Raw genomic sequence first — 22,264 nt, forward strand, 5'->3', positions numbered from 1 at the left:
CCCTCATTCTGATACCTAGGCCGAAAGGCAAGAGTGGGCTGGGTTTCCCCCCTACTGTTGGTAGTTAACAACCTTGTCTGAAAGCTAAATGGCCAGCTCACATCCACAAGCTAAATCCTATGTAAAGACCTTCAGGTTTATATATTAGGAAAAATACAAATTACTTTAAAATAAAAATTTGTTATTTTGTATTTTTGTAGGTATGATGATCATTTTTAGCTCACAGGGACAAATGTCCAGAGCACTATTTTTATACCCAGGCATTGCTGATTTCCTTGGATGGCAGGTTAAAATACCTAGAGTTCCCAATAAATTTTTGAAGTTTCTAAAGTACAATTTTCATTGTCGTTTGGCAGGTTCCTTACTGAAATACCTTACTGGAACAGTCTCTCCTTTCCATTACTTTACTTTCGCCTTTAACCTTGGCACATCCATTGAAAAGAAGACACCACATTATTATATCCACTGAATTATATTTCAGTGATCTGACAGCCTTTCTATTGATACTTTTCATCTTCCACTAGCTTTGTTTTTGTGTTGTGTGAGCTTGTAGAAAGGTGTTGCTGAAATGATTTGTTATATTTTCTTTAACAAGAAATTCTTGTCTGAAGAACAAGCATTGGGTAATGAATGATTAGAAGGAGCCCCACACCTATAACATGGTTAGTAAACTTCTATTTTCTCTGCTAACCTTAAATTAGACAGTATCTTTTCATCCCCCTTTCTGTACGAATCAACAAAGAATGAACCATGTCTTTAGATTCAATTGCACTGGAGCTGTTAGATATTCTAAAAAAAATCTATGAAAATAGAAAGCAACTTTTAATCCACAGTCGGAACAAGTTATTTGTGTTTTGTACTCAGGGACAAGCTGTTTTTGTTTTGCACTTTTATGGACTGAATGAGATGAAAAATTGAAATGCAATAAAAAAGTGGCTTTGGATGTAGTCATAGTTGGCAAGATGTGAGAAAGGGAGTGTTTTCCATATGCTAATGAGCTAGTTTAGCCTTGATGACCCCTCTACTTTTCAAAACTTTATTAGTCTATCCAGGAACCAGTTCCTTGGAGATATGTCCCAGGTAAAGTTGAGTTGGCATTCATAATTAAATTTTGTTGTTTGTGGTTTTGATGAAATATGTAAACAATGATCTGAATTCAGCTGATCATGGCAGAATAAAAACAAAACATATGAGAGGTGGGAATAGATATAGTAAATAGATTAGGAAAACTGTATATTTTTTGTCAATACAAGTAAATGTTTGTTATATCAGTTTCTTAATATTATGTAGTCCATGTATGTTTGTAATATCTAGAATTGTGGTGACTACCAGTAGAGATTTCCATTTGATTCTGAAAATTGACAGATATTGACAATAAGCAGAAATATGGAAAAAAGAAGAGAAAAGTCTTTTTTGTGACACTGCCTTAACTGATTTATTCTGCAAAAGTGGCAAAGAAGTGATGAAGGAACCAGGTAAGGAATTGCATCCCTCCCTATTTGGCCTTCTATAGACTTGTGTAAACTTTGGTTTTACTTGTTTGCTGAGAATCAGTGGGATGGTTGTGTGGAGCATTGTTTTGTATTTATGAAATGTAAAATTTGATTTAAAGTGTTTTGATGTTAGGTTCCAGTAAATGTATTTTAAAGTTTGTGTTAAGATGGGCTTAAGTATGATGCAGGATTGAATTATAATTAATCATAGTTTGTATATAAAGCTTATTGTAAATGGAAGTTTGAGATCATGGTTCAATATATTTTCGTAAAAATTACTTATGGAGCTTAAAGAGGATATTTTTCAGTGTTTGTTACCTAAATGTTGACTTGCTAAATGTGTTCTTATATTTGAGCTTCAGGTTGCTGTTTCATAACAGCTGGTTGAAAGTGAACAAGTTTAGTATCAACAGTGCATCTGTTGATGTTTATTGTAGAAAATTTCCATGAAGTTTTTAGGTACTGTATAGGATGGCATGAAGGGAAAATACTGTAAAATGGTCTACTATACTATATATATTCTAAATTAGCACACAGTAGGTGTTATGTTTTGACATGGCATACTCTCTAGTCATATGATAGAGGTATGTATTACATATACTCTAATGCTATTTGCTTTTTATTTGAAACTGCAGAAGAATCCGCAATAGTTATTCATAGAGTTCATCATCTGAATATGTTGCACATGACATTAACTGCCGTGATGTTTCCTTGCTCTGCAATAGTCCTTTAATTTTGGTGACAGTCATGCATAGGTTAGTTTTGATATCACATATACAGTAACTGTAATCAAATACAGTTTTCTTCCATTTCATATATTATACTGAACTCAGTAGTGTTTTTACTAGAAAAAATGGAACTCATTTTGTGTACAAAATATTTATTTTCATTTTATTGTATAGCACAGATTATGTCTGTAAATAAGAACTCACTTTTATCAGGTAAAATTTATACATATATTTTTTATTTGGGATGTCAGTCCAAAAAGGCAAATATATCTTTAGATTAAGCATGAAAGGGTTTGTCATGATTATAAACACTGTCAAGGTCAGTTCCTAGTTACTTATTGTTGCATTGGCTGATTAATTTAGCCATGAGATCCTCATCGGTTATAAAATTTTTGGTAAGGAACATTAGACCTAATAGTATAATAAAATGAAGCATTACAAGTCTAATAGTACATAAAATGAAGCATTACAAGTCAATGAGTATGGTTTTGTGGTTATAATTTTGGCAAATCCACTGTGATTTTATATTTTGTGCTGCATTTCCATGAACATAATGTTAAGGGAATTTAAGGTAAATGCACTCTTAAGCACTGTTGTCAGAATCTCAGAAATGATTATTTGGGTACTTGCAGAGGAAATGTTAGTACCACATTCTTATATTGACAGTATCTTTGAAATTTTGCTGTAACTCTTGATGACTGTTCCTAGTTTCCAGTAGTCTTTCCAAATAGGAGTAAGTACTGTACTTTTTACAGGGTGTAGATTTAGTTTTTAAAAAAGAATGTTTTAGTGACCATTGATACATAAGTTTAGCTTAATTTTACTGTTGTGCCACTTTAAACATAAAAATCCATATAAAATGAGTAAATTTGGGAACTAGGTTGTGGTTGTAAGTGCGTTCATCAGTTTTATGTTTGATGCAGGTGATTATGCATGGGATTTTTTTTTTTTTTGCACCAAATTCTAAATATTTTGAAAAACATTCTTTTTTATATCCAGTTTGTGTTTAAGATTGAAATAGACTATGGCCAATGAATAAATTTTTTTCTGCATATGATGATTTCTTAAATGGTCATAGAGAAATTAATTCTAGTAGGTACTAGCTCAGACATGTTCTTGAAGTTCTTAGGTCTTGCCAGAGGAGCTGATCATTTTAAGTGTTCGCCTTTCCTAGGGCTGTAGTTAATCAAGATATGCATAGTTTCTAGTTAACCAATTAACACTCCCCTAAGCTTTAAAACTTGTATAATAAGTTCATTTACACTTTTAGGAGTATAATGCATATGGTATTGTTTTTAATGTAATTTTGCAAAAACGTGTGAATTGAAATGAAACATTGAAACTGTCCTGTGATTGTAAAGTAACATTGTTGGTTAAATGTAAATCTTACAATGACCACAGATGGGTCAGTCTTCACAGAAATTTTTTGTTGTAATATTCCATATTTAATTATTTTGAATGAGGCAGTCAAGTTAGGAAGAAAGTAAAATTGTAAATAAAAAAAAAAATTTGATGCTGTATTAAGTTTGCTGTTGTAGAGAACCAGGTGGTTCTTGTTAAATATCAGCAATATAAAGCAAAGAACTTCCATATTTCCTAGTTTTAGGTGATCTTTGTCATATTTCCTAGTTTTAGGTGATCTTTGTCATTATATTTATATTTTATTTTTGAGTCTCACAATGGTAAGACTCTATTGCAAGATTTTTGACAATTGTGGCATTGCTCAGGGGTTCCCCTGTATAATGGAGTAGATTTTACATTTGTTTTCCAGAATCTATGTAAACATACTTGGCACAATGGTGAATTATTATTTAAGCAATACTGGTGCACATGAAGGGTATATTTTTTGAACTGTTTTGATATATTTTGCCTGTGTGTAATATGTAATCACTGTAATAATGTAAAAATTGCTATTGCACATAAAAGCTACATTTTTGTGGCTTTTCAAGATATGTTTTTCCTGTGTGTATTGGATATAATGATTTTACCTCTGCATACAGTGAACAGATCTCTTATTGTAGTTGTGCACATTGTTTTCTCTACAACCAGTTTGCCAAGTAAGATAATTATTCTATAATGAAGGTCTTCTGTCATTCTCACTGTGAGCACTGTATCCCTCTGCTATGTGGTGTCCCTATTTACAACAAAGATAACTTCTTTACTTAGCCAGCTACTGACTGGACATGATGTCTATACCATGCATTGCATACTTTATTGTTTATCTTTACCCCCTCTCTGGATGAAGTAAGTATTCATTTCTGTTCACTTTTAATAAGTACAGATGATAGGAAGGGTTTTTTTTTATTGTTTTTCCCATTCCAACAGAAGAGAAAAACCTGCCTTCAATTATGTTAATGATCTCTTGTATTACCCAAGAACAGTTGTTCAATATTGTTTTGCTCTTCCTTTTGAGCAGAGGGTTATTGTTTAAGCATTACATTAAGAGACTATTAGCATGTTGTACATTTTATTTTTGTTTTTGATTATCTAAACATAGCTGTACTTATTCTATATTTTGTATGTTATGTGTCTTTGAAGTGCACTAACATACAGGTATACATTTTCTTCCCATTCTTGTTTATGACATCCTTACTAAACAGATTTTTAACATCTCAAGAATGCATCTAAGTTTAGTTGGTTCACAAGTATGAAATTAACAGGAATGATTTCCAGATCTTTATTTTCTGCTGAATGTTCAGGAGACCTATAAATATGACCCTACATAGTGAGATAATCACTCTTTCCGAGGTTTCATCCAGTATTTTACATGTTGGACCTTTATGTCTAAAGATTATCCAGCAAACCTTTAAACAGAGGGGAAAATGCACAAGACATAGCACAGTAAATTTTACTATTACATCAGCAATCAACACTGGACCTTTACCCATGCATTCTGAATAAAACAATTCCCATGTTGAAGTAAGCTTAACCTGTCTTCAAATTATTGGTCACACTCATTTAACACATGGATATTTAATGAATAACCCACTTGATCCAAACCCTGGATAAAGAGAATGTAGGTCGACACTAACAATTGAATAAATTTTATGTGAAGGACCTGGCTACAATCAACAAGTGTCAGGTTTTGGAAACAAATCGGTTAAGAATATCAGGAGTGCCTTGTAACATTTTTGTTTCACCCAGTTATCAAATTTTTAAAATATTGTGATTTTTAACCATTATGCACAGTTAATAACCTTCCTGTGTCAAGACATCAGGTGAAAACACATTGTTAAACACCTGGAATACCAAGATCATCAGCAAAATGTAAAAATATGAAAACATTTTTAGACATCCCTAAAAACATGTTTATGGTATATCTCAAAATGTATTCACATACAAATCACTACACAATGGAAGCAAATACATATTCTTTTCAATTTGGGACCTAGTTGACATGCATTTTGATAACTGAAAGGCTCTTGCTGTATTTATTGTGTATTGTATTGCATTCATTCATTTTTCATTAGTTTCTTATTCTTAAACCAGTTATAATGTACCACTTACCTTTAGACTACAATATTTTTTAGATTACCTGTATTTTTATTCCATTCATCTCTCATTCTCTTTCATCATAAATGCACTGGTTGCACAAAAATTTGAGGTTGAACTGCATTCATTTATTAACTGTTATGTCTGTGGCTGAGTGGTTGATTTCTGACATTTACATAAATAGCCTTGCTAATGGCCACAGTGACATAAACGGGAAAAGAACATGGAAAGAATAGGTAAGGTCGCCAAAGTGACAATGCTAGTACTTTTCCAATTACTTTAATTACAAATTACAGGGTCAATTAAGTGTAAATAACACTAGGACACCATTTAACAATTCAAAATGAAAAGAACCCATTTGCAAAGGGGCACAATAATAATAAAGGAGAATCTATTCCCTGAGGCAGAAAATAGCAAAATAGGGGATTTGGCTGAGAGAGGGATGCTACTGGTGTACAGTTCACAAAGCATCCAAGTGTTCTTACAAAAGAGCTCTTAAATTAACAAAAAGGGGTCATAAAAGGAGAGACAGCTAGCTACAAAGTTTCCTCTCGCTTCATATTTTCGTTTCTTTATTTATTCTAAGAATGTTCAGTTTTTCTTTGAGCTTAAGGCCTGATATTTATAACAGCTCCCCCTTTTTACAGGCCTTCCTGACCATTTCAGGTTAGAAGGTCTGGCAGAGAGGGCACTGCTTGAGGAGAACAGAGACTAATTAAGCACCTAACCATTCAATTTAATTTAAGCATAAACATAAGTTGGAATACTGTAAGGTTAACAAAGAATCAGCCCTAACTGAGGCTTAAGAGAAGTGCCTATGTTTAATTTACAGAATATACTGTCTGTGGGTTGACTAAAGTTATCAACTAATGGAATACCAGACAGAACTTAGCTAACACAGCAACATTCAAATGACTAATTAGCTCACATACAAATGATACAACCCTAACATAATTGAGGATGTAATCTACTCATGTTAAATTATGGGGAAAGGTTGAGCTGCTCCCAAAAATCAATAATAAAAATAAAAAATAAATGTAAGATCAAGTAAGCACAAATTTAATGTAACAAAAAAAAAAATGGTATATTCAACTAATTATTTCATAATATACAACACAACTGGTCAAAGTAGGAGACAACCTAGGCATCCTTCTCTGGGCAAGGTGCCAGGATTGCTCTGTTAAGATAAGGCACTGTGATATATCGACACTAGTGCCATGAGAGCTCAGTGGCTCTGTTAACTACCTGGACCTTCTTTGCCCCTTACATCTCTTCTTCCTTGATTTCAATCAAGCCTTAGGCCGAGGATTCCTAACTGGAACCTGGGTAGGTGTCTCCAGAAGAGACTGAGAAGGCCCTTGGGCTAGGTCAGGGCCCTCAACAGGATTACCTTTGAGACGTAGACCTGGAGTAACTATTGGTGAGGACAAAGAGGAGGTTGCTGTACTGTAAGAGGTTCGCAGGTTACAAGGACCAACTCAGGCGCTGGGGAGGAGCTCCCACTGTGGTCAGGGGTATCTGGGAAAGACCCTACTGAACTTTGGGCTAGCTCTCAGCCAGACACTGATAGCGGGGCCAGGCCGGTAGACGAGAGGGGGCCGAATTGTGATCTCCTGAAGGGAGATTGGCATTGTGCACTGGCACTGGCACTAAGGCAGGCTCAGGAACAGGATTTGGAGAGGAGACTTAACTGGCATTGGGACCAAGAGTGCCAGACGTCCAAGTTTGTACAATTCATAAGGAACCAGAACCTGGCTTGGTTGTGGGCTCAATGACCGGGCTGGGCGGAGCAATCCACTGGCCAGGCATAGGCACTGGCTGCGGCTCAACGGCAGGACTTGTGGAAGGCCTGGAAAGGGCTGGAAAGAGGGGTCCTGTCCTAGGAGGAGATCATAGCCTCCAGGAATTTTATTGGATATTATTGACTACTCCAAGCATTCAAATCCTACTTTTATGGGGTCTAGTGACCCTCAATCGGACTGTCACGCCTCCAATTATCTAAGACTTCAATAGTTATAGGCTTGTTTTCCTCAATAATGGCCCCACAGGGTACTTTCCTTCAATAATGGCCCCATAGGACACTGTCTCACCGTATAAGGGAGATCTGAACGCCAGTGTCTTCAAAAGCCGAGACCTGTTGGGCACAATAATGACCTTGAGTGCAACATAAATAAGGCCCTCAGCTGGGAGTCCTAAAAAGGATGAATGAGTGGCCACCAGAGCAATGAAGGTGGCAGTTTTCTTTCCAGGGCAATCCCTGAAATTGGTGGAATGCCCATACTGCTTACAAGTGTGACAATAAACTGCTATAATCTCTATGAGGAGCAGTTACGGTAGAAGTAGGCTGGGAGTTCTGGTTAGGGGGGGGGATCTTTGTCACGGCTCCCCCTTTAGCTTTACACTGGGCTTCTATATGTCCTAATTTGTTACAATAAGTACACACAGGTGGCAATGAAGATGGTATGTTTCTTGGTCGGACTGATAAGGCAGTGGGGTCAGGAGGGACTATGTGCCTGTGGGAGGTACTGGTGGATGGGTGGTACGTCTCGTACGCATCGGCCATGCAGCAGAAGTCACTGAAAAGGACTGACTGTTTCTCACTACTGTAATGTGTAGGGCCAAAGGGCCAGGTGCATAATGGAGAAAGCCCTCAAGCTGAAGTTTATTCAGCAAGTCTTTGAACTCCTTGCACTCCAAGGCGTCAATCCACTACCATAAGGTGTGAGTCTTTTCATAGGACCAGTCGGACCAGGTTTGGCTGATCTCCTTGAGAAAACTTCGACATCTTTTGCCTCCAACGCTGAGGTGTAATCTCATGTGCCATTGCTACGGCCTTCCTGATCACTTCAAGGTTTCCCTTTTTGCCATTTTCTAAGGAATTTAAGGTGTCCTGACCCTTTCTTTTCATGTGTTTTGCAAAAATCATGGCCTTCTCAGTGTCAGTCGGATTGTACTCAAAGAAGAGGGTATCTGCATGGTCCAGCCACGCCTCTGGCTCTGCGTCATTCCAGCAGGGCACGAGGTGGCTGATATTTGAGATAGTGGAAGGAGCTGAGACAGGGTTGGATGTTTGGCTTGGTGTTGGGCCAGTGCCTTTGCTTGGCTTTTTCAATTTCAGCTTTCTTCTCCTTTAAGGCTATCTCTTTCTCCCTTAGGGCTAGCTCATGCTGGCGCTGCTTCTCGGCCTGCTTCTTCTCTTCTTGTCTCAGCTATTCCAGCTGCAATTCATACTCCCTTTCCTCTTCTCAGGCTTTCTTAGCAGCAGCTACGTGGTCCTGAACCCATCTGGTCAACTGTTCTCCTTTTAATGCCATAGTTTTACCTATGTCGGTGAAAAGTTTGTACTCCTAAGCAGATATGTTGCTGATGCTTAGAGAGGGGTCTGATTTCCCAAAGAATGTCAAAATTTTAAGATGGCCACACAAACAATTGTGTGGAAAATGAAATGGCACTCTGAACTGGCAGCGTGTAAGGAAGTGGGCTTTAGAAGGCTCCACTGGAATGGAAGGAATGGTGACATTAGGAATGAGAATGCCTCCTTGTGATAAAGATGGCACTGGTACTAAAGTGCAATGTGGTTCTGAAGAACTAGTGGATTGTTAAAAAAGAACACTGGGTAACATGCGCACAGACAGCACCGGCTATAGTGCAGAGGTTATGGGTTCTGAAGAACGGAGATATGACACACTACGAGTTTTACACACAGGTGTGGGTGAGTTCTGAGGAACTAAATAATGTGAGGCACCTAGGTGCAATTAATGGGTTTGCAAAGCACAAAATGTGTGGATTGGTTCACCAGGAATCGTGGACTGTTACGAAGAACAGCAGGCTTGTTCACAAAGGACTGTTAGGTTAAGCTTACACGAGGCAATCAATAGGCTAGCCAATCATGCATAGGCTGGGTGCTTAAAGCAATTAATTAAATGACACGTAGTTGACGATGGCACATATGGAGGCTGTGCAATAGCATAGAAATGCTTAAAGGGCACAGACAGAGCCAGCTATGAGCAGAGATTTTGTTCTATAAGAACAGGTTAAATAATTAAATGGACATTCAGGATGACAAAGTGCAATGGGTAAAATAAGCAAGGACAGGCTACTAATGAGTTTGCAAATTTCATGATTGTATTAGTATATTTAGGAAATAAAAAGCCCAGAATGGAAATGGATGGAATAATTAAATGTAAGTTCAATTGAAAAAGATAAAAATAACGGATACCAGGCAGATTCCCCTGCTTCCCAGACATACCTTTGCAATTTGCGTATGCTTCATAAAGCAATTAGTGCTGTTCCTTCCTTTAGATGTGTGGCAGGACGTCACTTGTGGATGCTAGGTTGCCTTCAGGATAGAGAGGCTGTTAGGAGAAGGCTCCTTGGAGCTGGAGGGACAGCTGTAACTCTGATTAGGGTTCACTGGCTACTGACTTTCGGTCTTGTGGCCAGTTGGACCAGGGGTGTTTTTCCTCAGGATCTGCCCTCTGGCTATCTCACCTTGTACAAGTCCTGAAAAACAAAGCAATCTGCTGGCAGAAGATAGCAAAACAGGGGGCTTGACTCTGAGAGATGCTACTGGAGTACAGTTCAAAAAGCATCCTAGTGTTCTCCCAAGAGAGTTCTTAAATTAACAAAAGGTGGTCATAAAAGGGGAGACAGCTGGCTACAAAGTTCCCTCTTCCTTAAAATTTTCATTTCTTTATTTATTCTAAGAATGTTGTTTTTCGAGCTTAAGACCCGATATTTATAACATACTGTAACCTCTCATGGATTTCTTTTGTTATATTTTTTATTTTATATATTATACTGTTTACATTTTTTTATATATTTCACTTGTCTTTTTCTTATCATAACCCTATATGTGAAAATGTTAATAGCAAAATTAATAAATAGATATAAGGCTAAAAGCTTGAATGTGGATTGTCTTCAAGCATGGAGCAGCAGAGCAAATGCCCACTTTGCTATTGTGATACTTAAAAAATAAGAGCACAGGGGAGAAAAATGTGTTGGTTTTAGGTGGGCAAAAGTCGATTGGGGATTTGTTGTTTGGATGTGCATTATGAAGCCACTAGAGGCCTTCAGTACATATGATCAAGCAAGATGGCTATGAAAGGAATGTGGGGAAAGTAAACTACTGTATATAATAATAACCTTACCCAAGGCAAAAGTACAATTTTCTTTAGTTAATGGTTAAATAGGAGCACATCTCTTTCCACTGTCTCTGTTCCATAGTGAGATGAAGTACCTTGACATGCCAAAATTTTTGGAGGTTAGGATCTTTTGATAAACTTCATGGAGGAGATTCTTGAGACCTGCAGATAAATTATGAAATAGGACCCTTATATGATATGAGAAACCATATAAGGTCATCACACAAACCTTTGGATTGAGTTTCTTCTTGGTAGTTACTTTAAACCAGTGGAAGGACTTGAAATCTTCCCTTCAACACAGTTTATTTAGCTAAGAAGCTAACAAAAATAGTCAAGGAATGGCACATTACATTCATCATCTTAACCCTACTGACTTCGGTAGGGGGCAACCTGAAGGTTTTGCACTTTAAGCAGTACCTACAAAGGAAAATATTGCACAAAACTAGTTGTAAGAGACTTTTTACTGTGTGTATCAATATACCACCTAAACTATCTCTTTACACACCAAAAAACATCATACCATTTATACAATGGGAGGTGATTCTTTGTTCATACGTACTGACAATGTCAAGATGGAGTAAGAGCTTTTCTCTTGTTACGTTTGAACAATAGTAATAATTTTAAAATTATTAATGTTTCTTGAAAATATTAGCAAAATGGATAAATCAGTAAATGACTAAAAGCCTGGATGTATAGTATCTTCACTAAGGATGGAGCAGCATTGCAAATACTGTACCCACATTGCCATGGGGTTTAGTTATATTCATGGTGATATTTTTTATAGGATCAATAGTCACAATTAAATTACCAATAACCTAGCTTCCTTTCCCAATTCTTCCTGATCCTTCAGCACCTGGTAGCAATCTGATTCAAACTAAATAGCTACTTAATACTGTAGTCCAAAGGCATCTGTATTTTAGCAATTTATTCTGACTAAAGAACTCAGCATGAAGCATTCATGCTATGTCGTTAACTTATTCCAAGATGGAACTCAAGTAAAAAACAACGTAGGTTGAGTAAGCACTCTGAAAAATTACCTAGGTACTATAAATCCTTATAAGCAACCCCATGACATCCTTAATACATGTACAATAAGTTGTTCAATCATCAAACATTTTGCTCTTTTTAATATAGTATATATATATATATATATATATATATTATATATATATATATATATATATATATATATATATATATATATATATATATATATATATATATATATATATATATATATGTGTGTGTGTGTGTGTGTGTGTAAAGAAAAACAAAGAATTAATCATTGCAAATAAGACAACATAAATAATACCCACACCATCACACATCCAAATTTACTGCCAAGAACTAATGCTGCCACATGGGAATATGGTGGAATTAGAACATCATGTACCAAGACATAATTTTTAAAAAGTTTTTAAAGCTTTTAAATGGTTTTATTGTGTATACACATTATATTTTTCTAAAGGTATATTATTTTGTGTAAGGTATTTAAAAATGTTTAAATATGAAATGGCACTTTTCTATTGATTTTTGCATTTTTGTTGCCAATGAATGAACACTGGCAATATGTATGTAAAACTGTGCATTATGCACTATACAGTATAGCCAAACATCATGTAAAGAGGATAATATTTTTAAGCTTTTAAATGAGTTCTTACTGTAAATTTCATTGCTTTATAGTATTTTATACATCTTAACATTTTCATTTGATTTGGCCCAATTTTTGTTTTTATAGCATTTTAACATTCATTGCTGACCGACGTAAAGATGCATAAACTGATGTAAGTTGATTTTTATTTTTCCTTTTGATTTTTACTAAAAACTGCCATAACATCAGAAATGCCTTAACTCAACATAACTGGAGGTATAATTGTAAAACATAACTTATTTGAGTCAAGAATATCCTATGTGATCAGACTTCATAAGACACTCTAAACTTGAATAAAATGTTTGGCTTTTCATACCCACCTTTTCCCACAATATCTAGTATAATCTGATACTAAGTTGCCTTTACAAGCCTTTCTCCTTTACATACATGAATTTGTGTATTGCAATAACATATCCAGATATAAAAACTATTCCATAAATCCAAGTTATGTTTCTCCAGCTCACTAAGATTATGAATAAATCTGATGATGCAGTGAGTTTGAGAGAGCTCCACTGGTGTCATACTGTGCTCACATGGGAGGACGACATAAGTTTTTTTTTTTCAAGAATACCTTTTGTTTTCTGGTTGTCTTGTCATTCAGTGAATAGTATGCCTCGGTAAATAAAGAGGGTAGTCTCCATAAAACATAAATGACTTTCTTATTGTATTTTTGAATGTTGAAGATTACATGACATTTTTGTATGCTAAGAACACATGACATCACACAATGTTCCAGTGCCTCTATTTTCTAGGATACTGTACTACTAAACTTGTTACAATTTTTTTCATGCCACCAGACAAGGTGCTATGATAACTGTGCTTAAAAGCAGCTGACTAGGTGTGGTATTGTGAAGCATTCTAAGTTCACGAGCTGCAGTATGTAGCTGTTAAAAGTGTATGTAATGCTACCATTTGGCAGTTAAGCTTTTTATTTTAATATGAATAACTAAAGAGGAAAATTGTGGTATGCCTTACTTATGAATAATGGCATATTAATTTGAATTTGCACATCTAAAATATGGATGCCCACTGTGAGTTGTCCTGGAGGGCTGAAGACTGAATCCACATAATCATAGTGTGTCAGATTATAGTAAAATCCTCTTCATTATGGAAAGATATTTTTTATAACCTTCGTTACAATTGTCATTACCAAATTAATAGCTTTTAAATCAGTTGTGCAATACATGTATGTTCAATGTGGTTTAGTAATTGCTATTCTTTTCAGAGGTTTTCCACATGAACATTATTTTCTTTTTATATTTATTCAAGATGAAAAAGGAAAGTAGCTTTTTTAAAGTAGTGTCTTACATAACATAATTCAGGAACAAAAAACTTTTAAATGATGTAAAGTTCCCTTATGAAACAGACAGAAGCTAGCATTTTCAAGTGAATTATGTGTATCCATAAAATTTTTTTGTTAATTACTGTATTAAGGAAAATAAAATTAAATAAATACAAAATTCTGACTGACTTTTGTTTACTTTATTACCATATAACAGGATTAAATCATCTATAATGGTTACTAGATGATGTATAGACCAGCTAAACCAATGATTGGCTGTGATGCTGTAACTGGAACATTGAAAAAAAATGTGCAAAAACATCAAGAAGCTGGATATTGAGGAGAGGAGGAGGTTTTATGACCCATGAAGAATAGATATCTTTCATTTGTAAATGTAAGTGTAGTAAGATTTTTTGTCTCTGTGGTGGGTCTAAAATCTGTGATGCATTAACAGGACAGCTGGCTTGTGTTTGACATTTTTTGCACAATAAATCAAGTTGGTTATTTGCAGGATGATGCTCCTCTGATCTTGCAGTTGCAATTTTTCATTTCTGAACCAGTAGCTTTACAAAAAATGATTCTGTCAATAGACTGGTCATGCAGACCAAACTTTTGTATTATTTTGAATAAAAATGTTTGCACAATATGTTCTCGATGGAAATTAGGCAACAATAGTTCTTTCCTTTGGTGTTCACATTTTTAGATTTCATCTGTCCTCCCATCAAATCCAGATCATAGCTGTCCCATATTCACTCTCTTTCTCAGTGACTGTATTCATGCAACGCTGTACAGTAAACCCCACTGTATTCGCAGGGGATGCGTACCGCACCCCCCACGAATAGCTAAAATCCGCGAATACTCAGAGCCCCACTAAAAACACTTAGAACTGCCTATTTTGATAGTTTAAACACAAAAAACCACTCTAAAACTGCTTACACCTGAGTATTTTAATAGTTTTATCACAAAAAATGCATTTAGTCATGAAAATGATATGAAATTACAGTAATTAGTGAATATTTCTCAAGTGAAAAATACTGTGAATGGGCGAATTTTCCGCGAATAATGGGTAGATACGTTCCACAGAGAAATCCACAAATACTTGAGTCCATGAATAGTGAGACCGCAAATATGGGGGGGGTTTACTGTAATGTATTCTTCTGATTGGTCAGATTACATTAACTTCTGATTGGAAGCTGAATTTGGTGTCAATGCCATGTTTAATATTTGTACTTTACCTTAATATGTTAAAAAAGGAAAAAAAAAAGTAAGAAGTCCAAATATGTCAAGTTAGCTGATGACAGCATTTTTTGTAATCTGCTGTAAAAAAAGAGCAGTGGAATACCAATAAATTACATCTGCATAATGCAAAGCAGTGATAAATTACCTTGTCAAGATATATACTTCATTTCTAGTTATACCAGTTATTGGGAATTTAATCATAAGAAAATAGTGACCAATCATTATGACTCAAGCAGAAATAATGTTGACATTGGGGGTTGAAAAAGGTGCAATAATTTTCTTTGACTGACCAGTGTAAAATTATATTCATTGCAAAAAAACTGGGGTTTCATTTCAAAACTGAACATTTGTAGTTTACCTTAGCATGGTCAGAATAGGAAAGCAAGTTCAAATGCCAAAATGAAACTAGCTGATATCTTGAATTTGTATAGTCTACTGTAAAAAAATATTCACACAAATATTTGTTAAAATATTTACCAAAGGACAAAACTTTTCTACAACAAATCTTTTAAAAGCTAAGAAGAGAAACCAATATGGAGCAGTTTAAAAGCAAAAAGTTGGCAATGGAATATAGAGCTGTATTATTCCCGACAAACACAGCAAATCTACCAAACTGCAAAATTGACACCCTTGAGGCTATAATACTGAATTAGGTACCCCATAATGTGGTAGTGCCATAAGTGGACCTCATGCGACTTTATTAATGGGTGTTTGCAGTGTCCCTTTGGCTCCTAGCAGCACCCACTTTTTAGCTTTTTGCTTTGCCTCCATTCTCACTTCCTTTCTTCATTCTTGTTGTCCAGCTTCTCTAACCATGAACTCTTAGTGTAACTGTGGGGCTTTCTCTCGGTTACACCTTTATAAGTTACACTTTTTATAACATTCTTTTCATTTCTTCATCTTTGCCATTTGGTTGATTCTCTCAAAACTCAATCATGTTTTTGAGAATGTCTCTTCTCTCTCTCTCTCTCTCTCTCTCTCTGTTTTTGAGAATGTCTCTGAGTTATGCCTCAGAAATAAAAGATCTGTCTCTCTCTCTCTCTCTCTCTCTCTCTCTCTCTCTCTCTCTCTCTCTCAAAATTTCTCTCATTAGCCCTAAAGAAAATATGTTTGTTGCAAATGATTTTAAAAGCTATGGTAGTTCCCAAACTGAGTTGGTTCAGTTGATGAGAAACACAGCTATGATCTGCCAAGCAGACTAATTCAAGTTCATGTTATTGCAATTATAAAGGGTAATTGTAAATGCAAAGGGAAACCTCATAAAGACTAATATTGGGACAAATGGGAAAATGTTGGATGGGAGAGTGATAGGGAAAACTAAATTTGGTGATAAACTGTAGAAAATAACATTGTGTCTCCCTTTGGATGCCCATCTCCCTTTATCAAATCTGTCATCACCACTACTCCAAATTTTATTTCCAGTTTGAATGTAATTTATGTTCACCTTTGCATAAACACAATTTTTGCAGCAAAGAAAGAGCAGAATTAAAAAGAATCTTGACAGCCAGTAACAAAGGACCTAGCATTAGGCTATCACTGCAGATGTGAGAGGATATACATGCCATATATGTTAATGAATCTTAAGAAGGCTAATATGAAACTCAACAGCTGACATGTCAGGGACTAAATCCACATGAATAGCTCTAACATTCCAACAGATGAATATTAACAAGTACATTTTGACATCATTTTCTCCTTTGACCCAGATGCCCAGTGAAATCAATCCCTGTGTACTGAAAGAGTTTGATAAATTGACTTGATGTTTGGGTAGACTAGTCATTTTAGGATAGGGGAAGGCCAATATGTTGAATTTCTGGCACATCATACAACAGCCTAGGATTCTTTTAATTACTTGATGCATGCAGGGGATCCAAAAACTGCTTGTACGAATTAAGTTTAAAGTTGCTTGAAGACCAAGGTGTTTGCATTTCTTGTGGTAGTATTCCACAATCAACTCTGTCAATCTATGACTCTTAGCAAGTAGGATGGGATTTACCACATCATAATCAAATTTCAAAGTCTTACCAATTCTACCCTTGGAATGTATTATACCATTAGCATCTATGAATAAATCTTTGTTGTTGACTAGGATGGGAACTTCACTAGGGTTTTTGCCATCTGGGTTCTGAAGATAGGCTAAATCAGAATCAGAAGCAAAACAATTTCTTTGCATTTCCTTGATACCTGTACAGTATAACTTGGCACTATGATTAGGGTTAGGATCAGATTTCTTGAATTTATAGCAGGCTTCGAAAATGTAAGAGGTAACTAAAGAGTCTGTGGAGATCAGAGTACTTCTGAATGTCGACCAAAGGTTCACATTGTGGTCCTACATTGACAATGAAAGAAGCAGATACTTGACGAGGTTGAACATGTTGCTTCCAAGTATCTGAAAGACAGCCTTAGTTACTTTCAGGCCAAGTATTTTGATGAAGTGAAAGCCACACAGGACCATTTAACCAGACAGTAAGTTGTTTGATGAATTCAGTGAGAGAGAGGCCCTTGTTATGAGGTCACAAGGATTCTCCTCACCTTTGACAAACTGGAAGTTGATTGAGAAACCATATTTCTCATCTAGGTTCCTCTTGAACATTGAAATATCTTTGATGTGACTGCGTGTGAATATACTCTTCGTAGAAACAGTCTGCAAGAAGCCACTATAACACAATCTGAGAATCTACTGCAACTGTAACATTTTGAAACTTGATTGATGTGAATGAGTCCAGAACTATTGGAGAGCTAGATATACTCCCATAGGTTACAGAGTTGGAAATATTTTCGTTTTTAAGGGAGCAACCCTAGATTTAGCAAACATTAAACTGTGAGCCCCCATCATCATTGTAAAATGACAAATTATCAAAGTAATTTGTATTTTTCCTAACATACAAACCTGGGGTCTTTATATATGGGATTTATTTTCCATGCAAGCTGGAACCAGCTGTTACACTTGAAACAAGGTGATTATTGGTATTTGGCTACTGAGGGCAGGGGAGGAAGACCTGCCATCCAGTTGGCATGCATTCACTTTACCTTTTGGCCCAGGTAGCAGAATGAGGGGTGGTAGAGGTGGGCCATTTATGTAAAGACCTCAGGTTTGTACATTTAGGAAAAATTCAAATGACTAAAAATTTGTCATTTGTTCCAACACGTATACAAACCTTCGGTCTTTATATATGGGAGACTTACTTCTTGGTGGGAGGATTCTGGGCAATTTCTGAACTGACGGGTAGTTTGCCTCACCTGGGGTCTCTCTTCCTGGTCATTCAAGAGCAAAGGAAGGAGACCCAATCTTTGATCTATTGAACATGTGGTGTTCAACTGCCAGACTTCTGGGGCTTTCGAATTAATGGGATGTAACATCACTGATTTGAAGAAAGGCTAGGATGAACCCATTTTGTCGGGGACTATAAAGCTGAAGAAAACCAACAGGTTTGTTCACTGTTGGTCCCTCTCACCTCTTGCTAGATTATAGATAGGATACTCAGTCATCTAGAACACCTGCATGCACGCCCATCCAGCACGTGACAGCTTGCAAACTGTACCTCTGTCCACTGGGAGAGGAAGGGTATAAAAGAGAAAGGTAGGAGGCCAGTCCCACACACCCTCTCTTTTGCAGCCATACATCTTAGGTGAGATGCCACCTATCCCCAAGGGAGCTGGGTGAGCTACATGACTGTTGAACAGCCACAACAGAACCCAAGGAAAAAAAATAGAGTCCAAGGATCTATGGGCAATGTTCTGAAGGTAAAAAAAGGAGTGAATGTGGTCTGTTGTGACCACATTCCCATCCTTAGTACCTGTCTGACAGGTTCTTTCTGAATGCGAGAGGCAGGCCAATGCCCCTGAACTTGTGAAATCTCACCCAGAACATACTGTTGTCCACCACATCAGCTGTGAAGTATGCCTGTTTGATCATTACATGAAATCGAAAGAAATGGTGCTCTTGGACACCGCTTCTGGTTGAGCCTGAACTAATGAGTTGTCGGCACCCAGTCTTGGAGACCAAATCCTTTAGGTGGTAACGCAGACAGCTTCGGTCAATTGGAAGCCACCAGGGTCCTCAGACTCAGGAACGATTGTACCCTGTTGACCACCCTGCGAATCAGATAGAATGGTGAGAAGGCGTAAGCCTTAAGATGGATGCAAAAGAAGTCTCAAGATTCCAACACCATCTGGTATTCTTAGGAGGTGACCCACCCAAATACTGACCAGACCCAATGTTGCTAAACTTAGCTGATCAGACGAGTGCAGGTTAGGTTAGGTTAGGTTACGTTAGGTTAGGTTAGGTTGGGTTAGATACCCAACCTAACCTACTGAATTGCAGGTGACTGCCGTTCTAGTCAATGTCTTGAGACACGAAGCACCCTTGGAGGGGAATTGTGTAGCGACACTCCAAAGGAGATACCTGTCACCTAATCACAGGCTAAGTCCTATCTCTCTTCTCTGAGAAAGGAAGGGAAGGAATGGAGAGTCCCTTGTCAAAGACCAGGAGCCACTGCCCATGAAGAACCAGCCTCCCGGGTGACAACGGTGACCAATAACGGCTTGCAACTGCCAAGCTGGTTGTCTCTGATGAGACCTGTCAAGACAACGGAAACCTCGCTGCTGTATCTGTTAGACTTGCAGATACTTATCTTGCTTGGGTGAAGTTGGGACTTCGCCAGTCCATATAACTCTCAGGCTGCAAGAAAATCCGAGAGGTCGGATCTGTCGTAAAGAACACTGCGCATGAGAGCTTGCTTGGACCAATCGATCATCGATATACCCCAGGAGAGTGTACCTTGAAGGAACGTGCACTAGTCAAAGCTAAGACGAGAAGTCAAGTGAAGGAGTACTAAGTCTCCCCGGAAATGAAGAGGAGAAAGGAAGGATTGATGGGTGAGTATTCAGAATACTCGTCCCTCAAACACAACGTAGGACACAAGTCGGAAACCCTGATTGTTGGAAGTACAGAGCGTGTCGTTTCTTTATTGAACCGAGTCTGTTGAAAAGGGTCGGGAAGAAAGAATTATGACTGGTTTCCAATTACCCGTCACTTCCTCTACGAGAGAGGGACGGTTGTAGAAATCAGGAACCAGACTGTGACAATTTCCACAATCTTCAGCGAGCCAGAGTGAATTGTGGACAAGGATCAGATGGTTGATGAGTGGTAGGAACTCAAAGGGAAGTTGATATCCTACTAACGGACATCCACTACCCAGGTTTCGGCCACTGTAACATGATGCATAAAACTACGGGCCCTCCCCCACTGGTGGCCGTGTGGCGGAATTCAAAACACAAAAAAAACAACACACAACACTCATATAACCACTGATTCTGGTTGCTGGGAGATGGATTAAGGTGTCCACGGTCGTAACACACACACAAAACCACACAAACAACTGAAGACAGAAACACAACAAGGAAATATAAAAAAAAAAAAGAAATAGAACCATATACACACAAATAAACAGCACACCAACAAGAAAAACTAACAACTCTTGGAAAAACATACAAAAACTGTCCAACACGAGAAACCACTGACTGGCACTAGCTCTGACTAAAGACTCTCAACAAAACCAAAATCTCCTTCACATTTTCACAGACAGACAGCGCCGTAAACAAACTCCAACTAACGACCCTTATCCCTCTTCCAACAACCGAAACACTCACTAATGACAATTACTCTCTCTCTCTCTCTCTCAAATCTCTCTCTCACTTACTTTTACAAAACCATCTCAAATGGCAAACTAAAACTCTCTCTCTCTCTCTCTCTCTCACACAGAACGTTGGGAAATGCTAAGTAAAAATTCATTCACCCCTCTATAATTCTCCCCCTTTTAGCATTTTCCAACCAACACTTTTTACACTGCATTCAAATTGCCTTACGCAACACCCAAGGATGCTCACTAGCAGGTCCTTTAGAACGCGCGTTCATGGGCATGCAATCATTCTCTCAGACTCGCTCTCTCTTCCAGCAACATTCAGATTTACATTTTCTCCTCCATTCATTCTCTCAGATTCACGCTATCTTCTTCACTATTTACCACTCTCAATTTCATCCACAGTCTCATCTATACCCTCTAACTCGTTTCCCAAATACCTCCCCAATTCTTCAACTAACCCATCCCATTCGCTCATTGACCTTTCCAATTCTTGCAACGATTCATTCATGCTTTCAATCACTCGTCTATTACTGCTACGCTCTCTTACTCTTACACTTTCGCTCACCTCCAACCGTTCACTCACCCCTACACGTTCAGTCAACTCAGTTATATCAAACCCGCATATGCTATACATTCTATTCATACCATCCCATTCATCCGTATTACACGCTTTATCACTTTTTCACTTTGGCACTCACACCCCTATCACACAACTTACGATCATTCCGTTCACTTACCTTTCTTACGTTTCCTACCATACTTTATCAAAACCAATTGCTGATCCTCCATACACAAGCTCTCATGCATACTTGGTTCACCCACATTCGATTTCAACCATTTATACACCCCATTCTCTCTCACATATTCGGTACATACTTCCATCTACGCAATTGGTTATGATGCGCTCGTATTTCTCTCACACTACCATCTACACATACTTCCCCTACAACATAACTAAGCCCACTGGGACCAACTTCCAACACTTCATACGGACCCTCAAATTTTTCATGCACTTTATTTAATTCAACCGCCCTTTTCGATTACTTCTTTCAACACTTTCTCGCCCACCTTGTAACTTTCAAACCTTTCATGCGCCTTCTTCCACCTCCCTATCATTCTCAGATATACCCAATCCAATCATTAACTCCTTTCAAATCACCTGCCGGTGGCGTTGTATACCTTCACGTACCTCCCAATCATCCACATTCAATCCAACTGGGCATATACGGCGTACAGTACACATGCTATATTCACGCCATCTGCTCAAATCCCATCCAACTCAGGCCCATTATTCCTTGCACTCGCTTCTTCCTGACACTCTGCAATGACTTTTGTTACATATACTGCTCGGATCTCAAATGATCTTCAAAACCCCATCAGTCACAGGCAACGACACACAATCAATTTAACTCTTTCATCTGCACTAACACAGGTGGATTCGCATGCACACTTTGATACTTACCCTTCGTTCCGCACAAATTTTATTCAATCCGGGCACATATACTCATACATTCCCATAATTTATTTTTCCCCAGATGCCCAAACCTATCATTAATGGCTATCCCGAGGCTATCTTCGAAAACACTGGCC

The 22,264-nt window shown here is 37.4% G+C and overlaps 1 long non-coding RNA gene across 1 annotated transcript; it reads right to left on the reverse strand.

Moving 5' to 3' along the window:
* Positions 1-5,978: 5,978 nt before the first annotated feature.
* LOC136839433 (uncharacterized) lies at positions 5,979-10,438 on the reverse strand. The gene is made up of 2 exons (XR_010853338.1): positions 9,963-10,438; positions 5,979-6,404 (listed from the first exon to the last, which is right to left on the reverse strand). It is a non-coding gene; the product is annotated as an uncharacterized lncRNA (long non-coding RNA).
* Positions 10,439-22,264: the final 11,826 nt, after the last annotated feature.

This window comes from Macrobrachium rosenbergii, chromosome 6, assembly GCF_040412425.1.
Source record: "Macrobrachium rosenbergii isolate ZJJX-2024 chromosome 6, ASM4041242v1, whole genome shotgun sequence".
In the NCBI taxonomy this organism is placed as follows: Eukaryota; Metazoa; Arthropoda; class Malacostraca; order Decapoda; family Palaemonidae; genus Macrobrachium; species Macrobrachium rosenbergii.